Genomic DNA, 12,531 nt, shown 5'->3' on the forward strand with positions numbered 1-12,531 from the left:
ATATCAGAAATCACCTATTTTTTCTTTATTTTAATTTTTTATTTAAATTCAATTTAGTTAACATATAGTGTGTTATTAGTTTCAGAGGTAGAATTTAGTGATTCATCATTTGCATTTAACACACAGTGCTCATTCCATCAAGTGCCCTCCTTAATGCCCATCACCCAGTTACCCCATCTCCCACCCACCTCTCTTCCAGCAACCCTCAGTTTGTTTCCTATAGTTAAAAGTCTCTTATGGTTTGCTTCCCTCTCTGTTTTTATCTTATTTTTTCCCTCCCTTCTCATGTTCATCTGTTTTGTTTCTTAAATTCCACATATGAGTGAAATCGTATGGTATTTGTCTTTCTCTGACTTATTTCACTTGCATAATACCCCCTAGTTCCATCCATGTCGTTGTAAATGGCAAGATTTCATTCTTTTTGATGGCTGAGTAATATTCCATTATATATATATATACCACTTCTTTATCCATTCATCTGTTGATGGACATCTGGGCTCTTTCCAAATTTTGGCTATTGTGGATATTGTCACTATAAACATTGGGTACATGTGCCCCTTTTAATCAGTATTTTTGTGTCCTTTGGATAAATACCTAGTAGTGCAGTTGCTGGATTGTAGAGTAGCTCTACTGTTAACTTTTTGAGGAAATTCCATACTGTTTTCAAGAGTGGCTGCACCAGTTTGCATTCCCACCAACAGTATAAGAGGGTTCCCCTTTCCCTACATCTTTGCCAACACCTGTTGTTTCCTGAGTTGTTAATTTTAGCCATTCTGACTGAAGAATCACCCATTTTTTAAAACTTTACTACCAATCCAATCCATCCTAGACCAACCCATAATTGGATGGACTACCACTAAGCCTCCTAACTGGTGTCCTTTCTTCCACTCTTGCCTCTTTACAATCCATTCTCCAAATAGTGTAGAGAGGAATCTTCTATTTTTAAAAAAAACTTTTTTAAAGTTTTTTTTTATTTATTCATTTGAGTCAGAGAGAGAGCATGAGCAGGGGGAGGGGAGAGGCAGAGGGAGAAGCAGACTCACCTACTGAGCAGGGAGCCCCATGTGGGGCTCGATCCCAGGACCCAGAGATCATGACCTGAGCCAAAGGCAGATGCTTAACCATCCAAACCACCCTGGCACCCCAAGAGGAATCTTTTTTAAAAATATAAATTGTAATCCTATAACTAATTGGCTTAAAACCCTTTAACAAATTTCCACATTAGTAAGAAAGAAAAGCAAACTCCAGGGAGTGATGTCACTGAAAATAGAGGAGTAGGGAAAGCCAGGGGTTTATCCTTTCACTAATGCAATGTTTAGGAAAAAACTGTCAGAATCAACGTTTTTGGAACTCTGAAATTAAAAAGAAAACAACTTACAACAACCAGGGTAGTGCTTATGAAGAAAGAGGCTGCTGAATTTCAGTAAGAGAGCATTATGACATTTTTACTTGCCTGCCTGCCATCCCCCAATCAATAGCTCAGTGACAGCCATGGAACTGCCGGCTTACAGTTGCCAAAGGAGGTAATGCTGACCTTGTTCTCAAAGAGTTGTAGTTTTGCATTTTGACCTGCTTGGTGGCTCCCTAAGGGATCATCTCAGGAACTTGCTTTTGTTTTTTCCACCTTACCCCAAGTTATCTCAGGATGGAGTAGCCTCCTGGGCAGCATTTTTTCTCAATTTTTTTATTGGGGTAAAAAATACACATAACAAAATTTGCCATCTTAATGATTTTTAATCATACTGTTCAGCAGTATTAAATACATTCATATTGTGGGGCCATCACCACCCACTCATATCCAGAAGTCTTTCATCTTGCAAAACTGAAACTCTATAAACAATAATTCCCCATTCCTCCATCCACCCAACCCCTGGCAACTGCTGTTCTACTTTCTATCTCTATGAATTTAACTACTCTAAGTACCCCATATAAGTGGAATCATACAATATTTGTGTTTTTGTGACAGACTTATTTCACAGTGTAATGTCCTCAAACTTCATCCATGTTCTGGCATATGTTAGAATCCCCTTCCTGTTTAAAGGCTGAATAATATTCCATCGTATGTATATACCACATTATGTTTACCTATTCATTCATCAATGGACACTTGCATTGCCTCCACTTTTTAGCTATTGTGAATAATGCTGTTGTGAACATGTGTGTAAAAATATCTCTTCAAAGCAATAGTTTAAATTTTGGGGGGTATATACTCAGAAGGGGAATTGCTGGACCATATGATAATTCATTTTTAATTTTTTGAGGAGCCAGAAAACTGTTTTCCACAGTGGCTGTACCATTTTAGATTCCCACCAACAATATACTTAGGGTTTCATTTTCTCCACTTCCTTGCCAAAACTTTTCTTTTTTATTTCTTTTATTTTTTTTTAATGGTAGTCCACCTAATGGATGGGAAGTGGTATCTCACTGTGGTTTTTATTTTGGGTGGCACTTTTTGAAAGTATTTAAAGCCTGCAGTTGCTTGAGGCAGGGGCAAATGGACAATTAGCAGACAGACTGAAAAGACTAGGAAGAGACTTGGGAATGAGGTACAAGAAGGTAATAAGAACTCTGAAAATTTCCTGCATATTTTGAAGGAACTAGAAGACCATGTGAATGCTCAGAGCTAAACTCATGCTCAGAAAAGACTTCAGAGACCCTAAGTTTTCACCTTTGACTAGTCTTTAGCCTCTGTGCAAATGGGAAATATAGGTTAAGTCAGAGTTGTAAATGCCTGGCTAAATATTGAAGGAATGCTTCAACTTAAAGTCAATATACAAAGAACCAAAACAGTATTTTTGTTTGTTATTTGCTTTGTTTTTGGCACTAGATGTTTAAAGAAATCCCTAAGGTAACAGAACAGGGACTTCGGTGATCACATGTGACAAAGAACACAGTCATTGTAAAAAATAGCTTAGAAAAATCACTAAATAAACAGCACACAATGAACAGCATCAACAAACTGGAGTGTGCATGGGAAATCTCTACAAGGTTGTCATGTTATATTTAAATATATCCAGTTTTTATTATAAGACATCCAAATAAACAAGAAAGTGTGAGAAAAAATAATACAAACTGCCCCTGAGGAAGCCCAGACATTAAACTTATGACAAAAACTTTAAAACAACTGTCTTAAATATGCTCAAAAAGCTAAAGGAAACCAAGAAAAAAGAGCCAAAGGAAACAAGTAGAACAAGGTCTCATCAAATAGAGAATATCAATAAAGAGAAAGAAATTATTAAAAAGAACCAAATAGAAATTCGGGAACTAAAAAGTACAGTCGCTAGAAGGATTCAACAGCATATATGAACAGGCAGAAGAATCACTGAACTTAAAGACACAATGGTTGAAATTCTAGTCTGAGGAGCAGAAAGAAAGAATGTAAAAAAATGTACAGAGCCTAAAGGACTTGTGGAATACCACAAAGTGGACAACATATGCATTACAGGAGTCCTAGAAGGTAAAGAAAGGGGCAGAAGGAATATTTGAAGATCAATTGCACCTGAAAACTTCTCACATTTGATAAAAGATATGAGTCTACACATCCAGGAAGCTCAACAAACAGGTAGGATGAACTCAAAGAGATCCACAATGAAACATATTAATCATACTGTTCAAAAACAGAGAATCGTGTAAATAGCATGGGAAGCATCTCATCAGGTACAAGTGTTTTTCAATAAGATTAATGGCTGATTACTTATCAAAACCATGTAGATCAGAAGTTATGGGATGACTTATTCAAAGTGCTGAAAGGAAAACCCTATCAATAAAGAATTTTAGATCTAACAAAACAATCCTTCAAAAATGATGGTGAAATGAAGACATTTCCAGATAAACAAAAGCTGAGGGAATTTGTTACTAATAGACTTGTCCTATAAAATGTGCTAAAGGAAGTCTTACAGAATGAAATGAAAGAATACTAGACAGCAACACAAAGTCATATGAAGAAATAAATAACACTGGAAAAATAATTACATAGATAAATATAAGTCTCATATTGTAATTTTGCTTTGTAACTCTTCTTTTTTCCGATATCATTTAAAATACAAATGCTTAAACAATACTTATAAATTTATGTTAATAGGCACAAATGTACTAAGATGTAATTTGTGACAGTAATAACAAAGGGGAGGGATGAAAATGTATAGGAGCAGAGTTTTGTATATTAGTGAAGCAAAGAAGATAGCAGGCGGGGAAGAATGAAGGGGGGAAATCGGAGAGGGAGACGAACCATGAGAGACGATGGACTCTGAAAAACAAACTGAGGGTTCTAGAGGGGAGGGGGGTGGGAGGATGGGTTAGCCTGGTGATGGGTATTAAAGAGGGCACGTTCTGCATGGAGCACTGGGTGTTATACACAAATGAATCATGGAATGCTACATCAAAAACTAATGATGTAATGTATGGTGATTAACATAACAATAAAAAATTTAAAAAGTGTTTAATCATAAAAAAGTTGGTTATTAATTTAAACTAGGTTTTTATAAACCTTAATTTTTATAAAATTAAAAAGCTAATTGTACACTTTAAATGGACAATTGTATGACATGTGAACTATGTGTCAATCAAGCTATAATATAGTGGGAAGAAAAAAAAGATGCTAATTATAATTACCGAAGTAACCCCTAAGAATATAACTAAAAATATACAGAAAAAAAGTAATGAGAAAGGAACCAAATGGTACACTACAAAAAATCAGTTAATCTCAAAAGAAAGTTGTAATGGAGGAATTGAGAAACAAAAAACGTATGACATATAGAAAAGAAATACCAAAATGGCAGCAAGGTCCTTACTTCTCCAAAATTAAATGTAAATGGATTGAACTCCTGAATTAAAAGGCAGAGACTTGAAGAATGGATAATAATACATGATTCAATTATATGCTGTCTAAAAGAGACTCACATTAGACTCCAGGACTCTAATAGGTTAAGTGTAAAAGATGGAAAAAGAAATTACATGCTAATAATATCCAAAAGAAAGCTCGAATGGATATACTAATATCAGACAAAATAGACTTTAAGTCAAAACATTGTTACAAGATACAAAGAAGGATATTATATACTGATGAAAAGATAAATTCATGAAGATATAAAAATTGTATATGTATATACATCTTACAACAGAGCTCCAAAATACATGAAGCAAAAGTTGACAGAATTAAAGGGAAATATAGATAGTTCTACAATAATAGTTGGATATTTCAGTATCCCACCTATGATATGTATATAGCAACTAGACAAAGATCATTAAGAAAATAGAAGACTTGAACAACATTACAAACCAGTTAAACCTAACAGATATTTATAGAACACCCCATTCCACAACAGCAGAATACACATACTTCTCAAGTGCACATGAAAAATTTCAAAGATAGACCATATATTGGGCCACAAATGAGTCTCAATAAATTTAAACTTATTAAAATGATATCGAGTATCTTTTCCAACCACAAAGGAACGAAACTAGAAATCAATAACAGGAGTAAAACTGGAAAATCCACAAATATGTGAAAATTAAACAGACTGTTAATCAATGGTTCAAAAAAATCTTAGAAATACATGCAGACAAATGGAAACAAACACACAACATAACAACAATTATCAGCTGTATCAAAAGCAGTGCTCAGAGGAATATTTATAAGCTATGGAAGACACCTACATTTTAAAAAGTGATCTAAAATAAATAATCCAACTTAACACATTAAAGAACTAGAAATAGAAAACTAAACCCAAATTTAGCAGAAGGAAAAAAATAAAAAGATTAGAGTTAAGATAAATAAAATCAGAAATAGAAAAACAATAGAATCAACAAAACCAAATGATGGTTCTTTGAAAAGATCAACATTAACATGCCATTACCTAGACTAAGAAAAAAGATTCAAATTGCTAGAATCAGAAATTAAGGTGGAGACATTACCACTGTCCTTACAAAAATGAAAAGGATTAAAAGAGAATACTATGAATAATTATAAACCACAAATCAGATAATCTAGATGAAGTGGACAAATTCTTAGGAACACACAAACTACCAAAATTGATTTTAAAAGAAACACATGATGTGATGAGCACTGGGTGTTATACACAACTGATAAATTATTGAACACTACATCTGAAACTAATGATGTACTATGTGTTGGCTAATTGAATTTAAATAAAAAAATAAAAGAAGTAGAAAATTTGAACAAACCTATAACAAGAGACTGAAACAGTTAAGTAAAAACCTCCCAGCAACAACAACAACAACAAAAAAAGCCCAGGACCAGAAGGTTTCGCTGATACCTTCTACCAAACATTTAAGACAAATTTACACCTATCAATCCTTCTCAAACACCTCCAAAAATAGAAGAGGAGGTAAGACTTCCTAACTCATTTTTCAAGGCCAGTATTGCCCTGCCACCAAAGCCAGAAAAATACACAAATGAAAATTATAGACCAACATCTCTTATTAATGTAGATGCTAAATTCTTCAACAAAATACTAGCAAACCAAATCCAATAGCATATTAAGAGAATTATACACTATGACCAACTGGGATTTATCCCAGGAATACAAAAGCTTATTCAACATGTGAAAATCAATCAGGGGTGCCTGGGTGGCTCAGTCAGCTAAGCTTCTGCCCTTGGCTCAGGTCATGATCTCAGGGTCCTGGGATCAAGCACCACGTCGGGCTCCCTGTGCAGTGGGAAGTCTGCTTCTCTCTCTCCCTCTGCTCCCCTCCCACTTGTTCGTTCTCTCTCTGTCTCTCTCTCATGTAAATAAAATATTTAAAATAAAATCAATCAATGTAATACACCAGTGTAATAGAATGAAGGAAAAAGACTACATGATTATCTCAATTTATGCCAAAAAAAATCATTTGACAAAATCCAATACACTTTCATGATGAAAACATTCAGCAAACTAGGAATAGAAAGGGACTTCCTTAACATAATAGCATAAAAAAAAAAAACCAAACCCACAGCTACCATCATGCTCAATGATGAAAGACTGAAAGCTTTTTCTCTAAGAACAGGAACAAGACAAAGATGCCTGTTTTTGCCACTTCTATTTAACAATGTACTGGAAGTTCTAGCCAAAGCAATTGGACAAGAAATAAAAAGGCGTCCCAAATGGAACGAAGTTACACTATCTGTATAACACAGATATAAAACTATATCTCTGTAGATGGGGTACGGTGTTATATATTAAAAAAACCCTAAAGAATCCACACACAAAATAACTGTTAGAAACAAGTGAATTTAGCAAATTCATTGTATTTCTATATAATAGCAATGAACAATCCAAAGAGGAAATTAAGAAAACAATTCAATTTATTATAGCACCAAAAGAATAAAATACTTAGAAATAAATTTAACCAAAGGGATGCAAGACTTGTAAAATTTAAACTATAAAAGAGTGCTGAAATAAATAAAAGACCTAAATAAATAGAAGGACATTCTGTGTTTATGGAGTAGAAGACATAATATTGTTGAGGTAGCAATTCTCCCCAAAGCAATCTACAGATTTAATGCAATCCATGTCAAAATGCAAATAGCCTTTTTTGAAGTAATGTAAAAACTGATGCTCAAATTTATATGGAATTGTAAGGCACCCAGAATAACCAAAACAATCTTTAAAAAGAGTAATAAAATTGGTAATAAAGTTGGAGGACTCACATTTTCCAATTTCAAAACTTGCAACAGTTACAGTAATAAAAACTGGCATTGTTTTATTGGCATAAGGATAGACATATAGATAAATGGACTAGAATTGAGACCCCAGAAATTAATCCATACATCTATTGTCAATTGATTTTTTACACGGATACCAAGACCATTCAATTTGGTATTCTTTTCAACAAATTGTGCTGAGACAACTGGATATCGATATGCAAAGTAATGAATTTGGACTATTATCTTGCATTATATATATATACCACATCTTTGTCCATTCACCTATCAATGGAAACTTGTGTTGCTTCCATATCTTGGCTATTTTAATAATGCTGCAGTAAACATAAGGGTGCATATACCTTTTTAAATTTGTGTTTTTGTTTTCTTTGGGTAAATGCCCAGTAGTGGAATTACTGGATCATATGGTATTTGTATTTTTAATTTTTAAAGGAAACTCCTTACTATTTTCCACAGTGGTTGCACCAGTTTACACCCTCACCATGAGTGCATGAATGTTGCAACAACATGGATGGACCTAGAGGTATTTTATTAATTGAAATAAGTCAGACAAAGACAAATGCCATATGATTTTATTTATATGTGGAATATAAAAAACAAATAAATGATTCTTAAATACAGAGAACAAACTGGTTTCCAGAGGGGAGGTAGTTTGGGGGATGGATGAAATAGATAAAGGGGATTAAGAGGTACAAATGTCCAGTTATAAATAAGTCACAGAGATGAAAATTATAGTATAAGGAATATAGTCAATAATATTGTAATAATGTTGTATGATGACTACACTTATTGTGGTGAGTATTGAGTAATGTATAGAATTGTCAAATCAATACATTGTACACCTAAAACTAATATAACGTGTCAATTACACTTCAATAATTTAAAAAAACACACAATGAGATATTAAATCACAACCACTATGATGGATGCAGAAGTAATATAGTTATTATTAAAGGAAAATAAGTGTAAATAAATAATCAAAGGAAAATGATTAAAGGAAAACAAGAATGTGTGGGAACTGAAATCCTCATACATCGTTGGAAAGAATGTAAAATGGTGAAACCCCTGTAAAAAATAGTTTGGCCATTATTCAAACAGAATTACCATGTGCTGGACCAAATGAAGAGTTGTTCAAACAAAATTTGTACTCTACTGTTTCTACTAGTCTATTGTAATAGATAAATAATGAGAACAACCCAAATATCCATCAACTGATGAATAAAGAAACAAATATAGTATATCTATACAATAGAATATTATTTAGCCATGAAAAGGAACAAATCCTGATACAGGCTATATAACATGGATGAACCTTGAAAACAGTATGCTAAGTGAAATAAACTATACACAAAAAGCCACATATTATATGATTCCATTTATATGAAATATCCAGAATAGGCAAATCTATAGTGACAAAAAGATTTGTGGTTTCCAGGGGTTGGGAGGGAGAGGGAATAGAGAATTCCTGCTTAATGGTTACAGGGTTTCTTTTTGGCATATTGAAAATGTTCTGGAACTAGATAGAGGTAATTATTGCATAACATCATGAATATAGTAAATGCTACTGTATTGTACACTTCAAAATTCTTAAAATGGTAAATTTTATGTTATGTGTATTTGTCACAATTTTTGAAAAAGCAAACTCCTTACCATTATCTACAAAGCCCTATACCCTATCTGGTTATTGACTACCCCTGAACTCTTTTCATACCACTGCTCTTGCTCATTATACAGCAGATATACCAGCCTTCTTTCTGTTCTACATACAATTGAAGCTTCTCCTTACCTAGGCATCTTTGTTTCCTTTGCCTAGAAAATTGCTCCCTCCCCATATTTGCACATGGCTGCTTCCTTTCTCAGAACAAATGTCACTTTCTGAAAGTAGCTTTCTTTGGTTACCTTATTTAAATAGAATTTCACTCACCCTACTCCTAGATACTTCTTATCTCTTTACCCTGTGTATATTCTTCATACCACACATTATATGAAATTATCTTACCAATTATTTGCATACTTGTTTACCTATCTCCCCCCATTAAAATATAACCTTCAAGAGAGCAGACATTTTGTATGTTTTTTTTAATTGCAGTGATCCAAGCATCTAGAATAGTGTCTGGCACATAGTTGTTTAATAAGTAATTACTGAATTACTGAATGAAAAGATATACTTGACACATTAGATAATTCTCAGAGTTTCTCTGTTTACTACAGTGATTCTAGTGTGAAGGTCACACACCAAAAATTTTGTCTTCTATAATAACTGGGCAGCTATGGATCCTTCTGGTCTCTGGTGGGATGATCTCATGTATAGTGAGAGGGTGGTCTGTCACCACAAGTATGCTCACAAAATTCTGGGTTTCTTTCTGAGGATTTGACTTTCCTTTTTATTCCAAACTTAAGGAATCAGAACATGAATAATAAAAGTCCTAAAATTATCTAGACTAGTATAGAAAAATTCAAGGGATTCTCATACTGACATAATAATAATAAACATAATTTGCCTACCTTTACTATGCTAAATGGTTTATATAAGTAACATCTTTAAAAATAAACCCTCCTTTGATCTCTTGATGCCCTCCCAGCTATGATCCCATTTCTACACTCCCCTTAACAGTAAAATTCACACAAAATTGTTTATACTTTTTTTCCCCCAATTTTTCTCCACTTTAACAAGGATTTAGGCCCTACCACTCTACTGAAACAGCTCTTGTTAAGGTCACCAGCTGTCAAATGCAAAGGTCATATTTTTGTCTCCATGTTCATTAACCTCTCCACATCATTCAACACAATTGATCACTCCCTCCTCTTAAGATGTTATCTTCACTTGGCTTCTGTGATACCTTACTCTTAGATTCCTTCCTTCCTCACTGGCTGCTCCTTCACTGCTTCCTTTGCTGACTGACTTATTCCTCTTCTCACATCTCTAAATATTGGATTTCCCCAGGTATAAGTATTATAGAACTCTTCTTAATAGGCACTCATTCTTGGATAATCTCATTCAGACCCATGGCTTTGAATCTCATCTATATGCTGATGGCCCCAAAATTTATAACTCCAGGTTGGCTCTCTCCCTTGAATTCTAGACTTGTGTATACATCTGCTTACATGATATCTCCACTTGGATGCCTAATAGGAATCTCAGCTAAGCTTATACAAAACAGAACTCTTGATACACTTCATATCCAAAAACTGGTTCCATTACCAATGATATATCCCCCTAAATGGTATAACCATTTACACAACTGCTAAAGCTAAGTACATTAACATACATCTAAGGGTGCCTGGCTGGCTCAGTTGGTTAAGCATCTGACTTTTGATTTTGGCTCAAGTCATGATCTCAGGGTCATTAGATTGAGCCCCATGTCAGGTTCTGCACTCAGTGGGGAATCTGCTTGAGATTCTCACTCTCCCTCTACACCCCACCCCCCACTCTCTTGCATTCCCTCTCTCTCTCTTTCTCTAAAATAAATAAATAGATCTTTAAAATATATCTAGAGTCTAGAACAATACATAGCACAAAGAAAGGGAACAATAAATATTAGTTGAATAAATTAATAAAATCAATTAATATAATCCTCATAAACTCTTCTCCACGTGATGTGATGGAGCTCAATCCTGCAGGATATAGAAGGTAGGAACAGACCTCCTTCCCATTGTAACAGCTAAGAAAAAAGGAGCTATCAATCATCTATCTATCATCTATCATCTATCTATTATTTATCTATCTATCTATTTATCTATCTATCTATCTATCTATCGCCCAACAAGGGAAGAGTCCTCTATATGTATGTGGAAATTAGCAACCTCTTTCCTTCTGTGGGCACCTGGAAAGTCTGGATATGAAGTAAGATTTGTTTTTGCTGTAGACAGAAGCACTCTGCTGGGGGGTAGGGAAGTAATAGAACCTTTTACAGCCTCCTTGGTTAGCATGACAGGTCAGAATTTGGAGGAACCTCAAATCCACATTCAGATCTCACCTTGGTTTGTCTCTATAGGCTTTTGCTCAGTGCTGGAATGGCATTGGAGACCAAGAAATTGGATTGGGAAGTCAGAGACAGATCCATTGCAGTCTCATGATTTATAAGAGAGAAAGTCTAGGTAGAGAAAATGTTCTCTATTAAAGGGGAAGGATCTGCTTTTAAATTTTGCCCTTGAGACTTAGTTAGAACTGAGTGGCAACTAAAGCCACAACCCAGGGTTACCTAGCTCAAGTCCTATTTGGCTTGAGATGATTAGCTCCTTACTACTTTTTCTGACAGTGACCATACCCTCTCTTGGAGGAAAAAAAAATTTGACATTAGAATTTATAGTCACTTTATGCACAATGTTCAGCATACAAAGATTATGAGATATGGAGAAACAGGAAACTGTGACTCTTAATCAATAGGAAAAACAGTCAGTAGAAGTAGACCCACTGGTGATCCATGTGGTTGTACCTCAAAACATTATGCTAAGTGAAAGAATCCTGACACAAAGTATCATATATTGTTTGAATACACTTGTATGAAATATCCAGAGTAGATAAATCCATAAAGACAGAAAGCAAACTGGTGATTGCCAGGGTCCATGAGGAGGGGAGAATAGAGGGTAACTAATTAATGGGTATGGGGTTTTCTTTTGGGGTGTTGAAAATGTTTTGAAACTAGAAGTGGTGGTTGCACAACATTGTAAGTGTACTAAATGCCACTGAAATCTATACTTTAAAGTTATTAATTTTCACCAACATATAGTATATAAGTTTCTGTTGTAGTGTTCAATGATTGAATATAATGAAAAAAAATCTGTATAAGGGACCCACACTCTTCACACCTATGTTCTTCAAGGGTCAACTGTATTTGTTCATATGCCTAAAAGGGTGAAAGAGG

This window comes from Zalophus californianus, chromosome X, assembly GCF_009762305.2.
Source record: "Zalophus californianus isolate mZalCal1 chromosome X, mZalCal1.pri.v2, whole genome shotgun sequence".
Classification (NCBI taxonomy): domain Eukaryota; kingdom Metazoa; phylum Chordata; class Mammalia; order Carnivora; family Otariidae; genus Zalophus; species Zalophus californianus.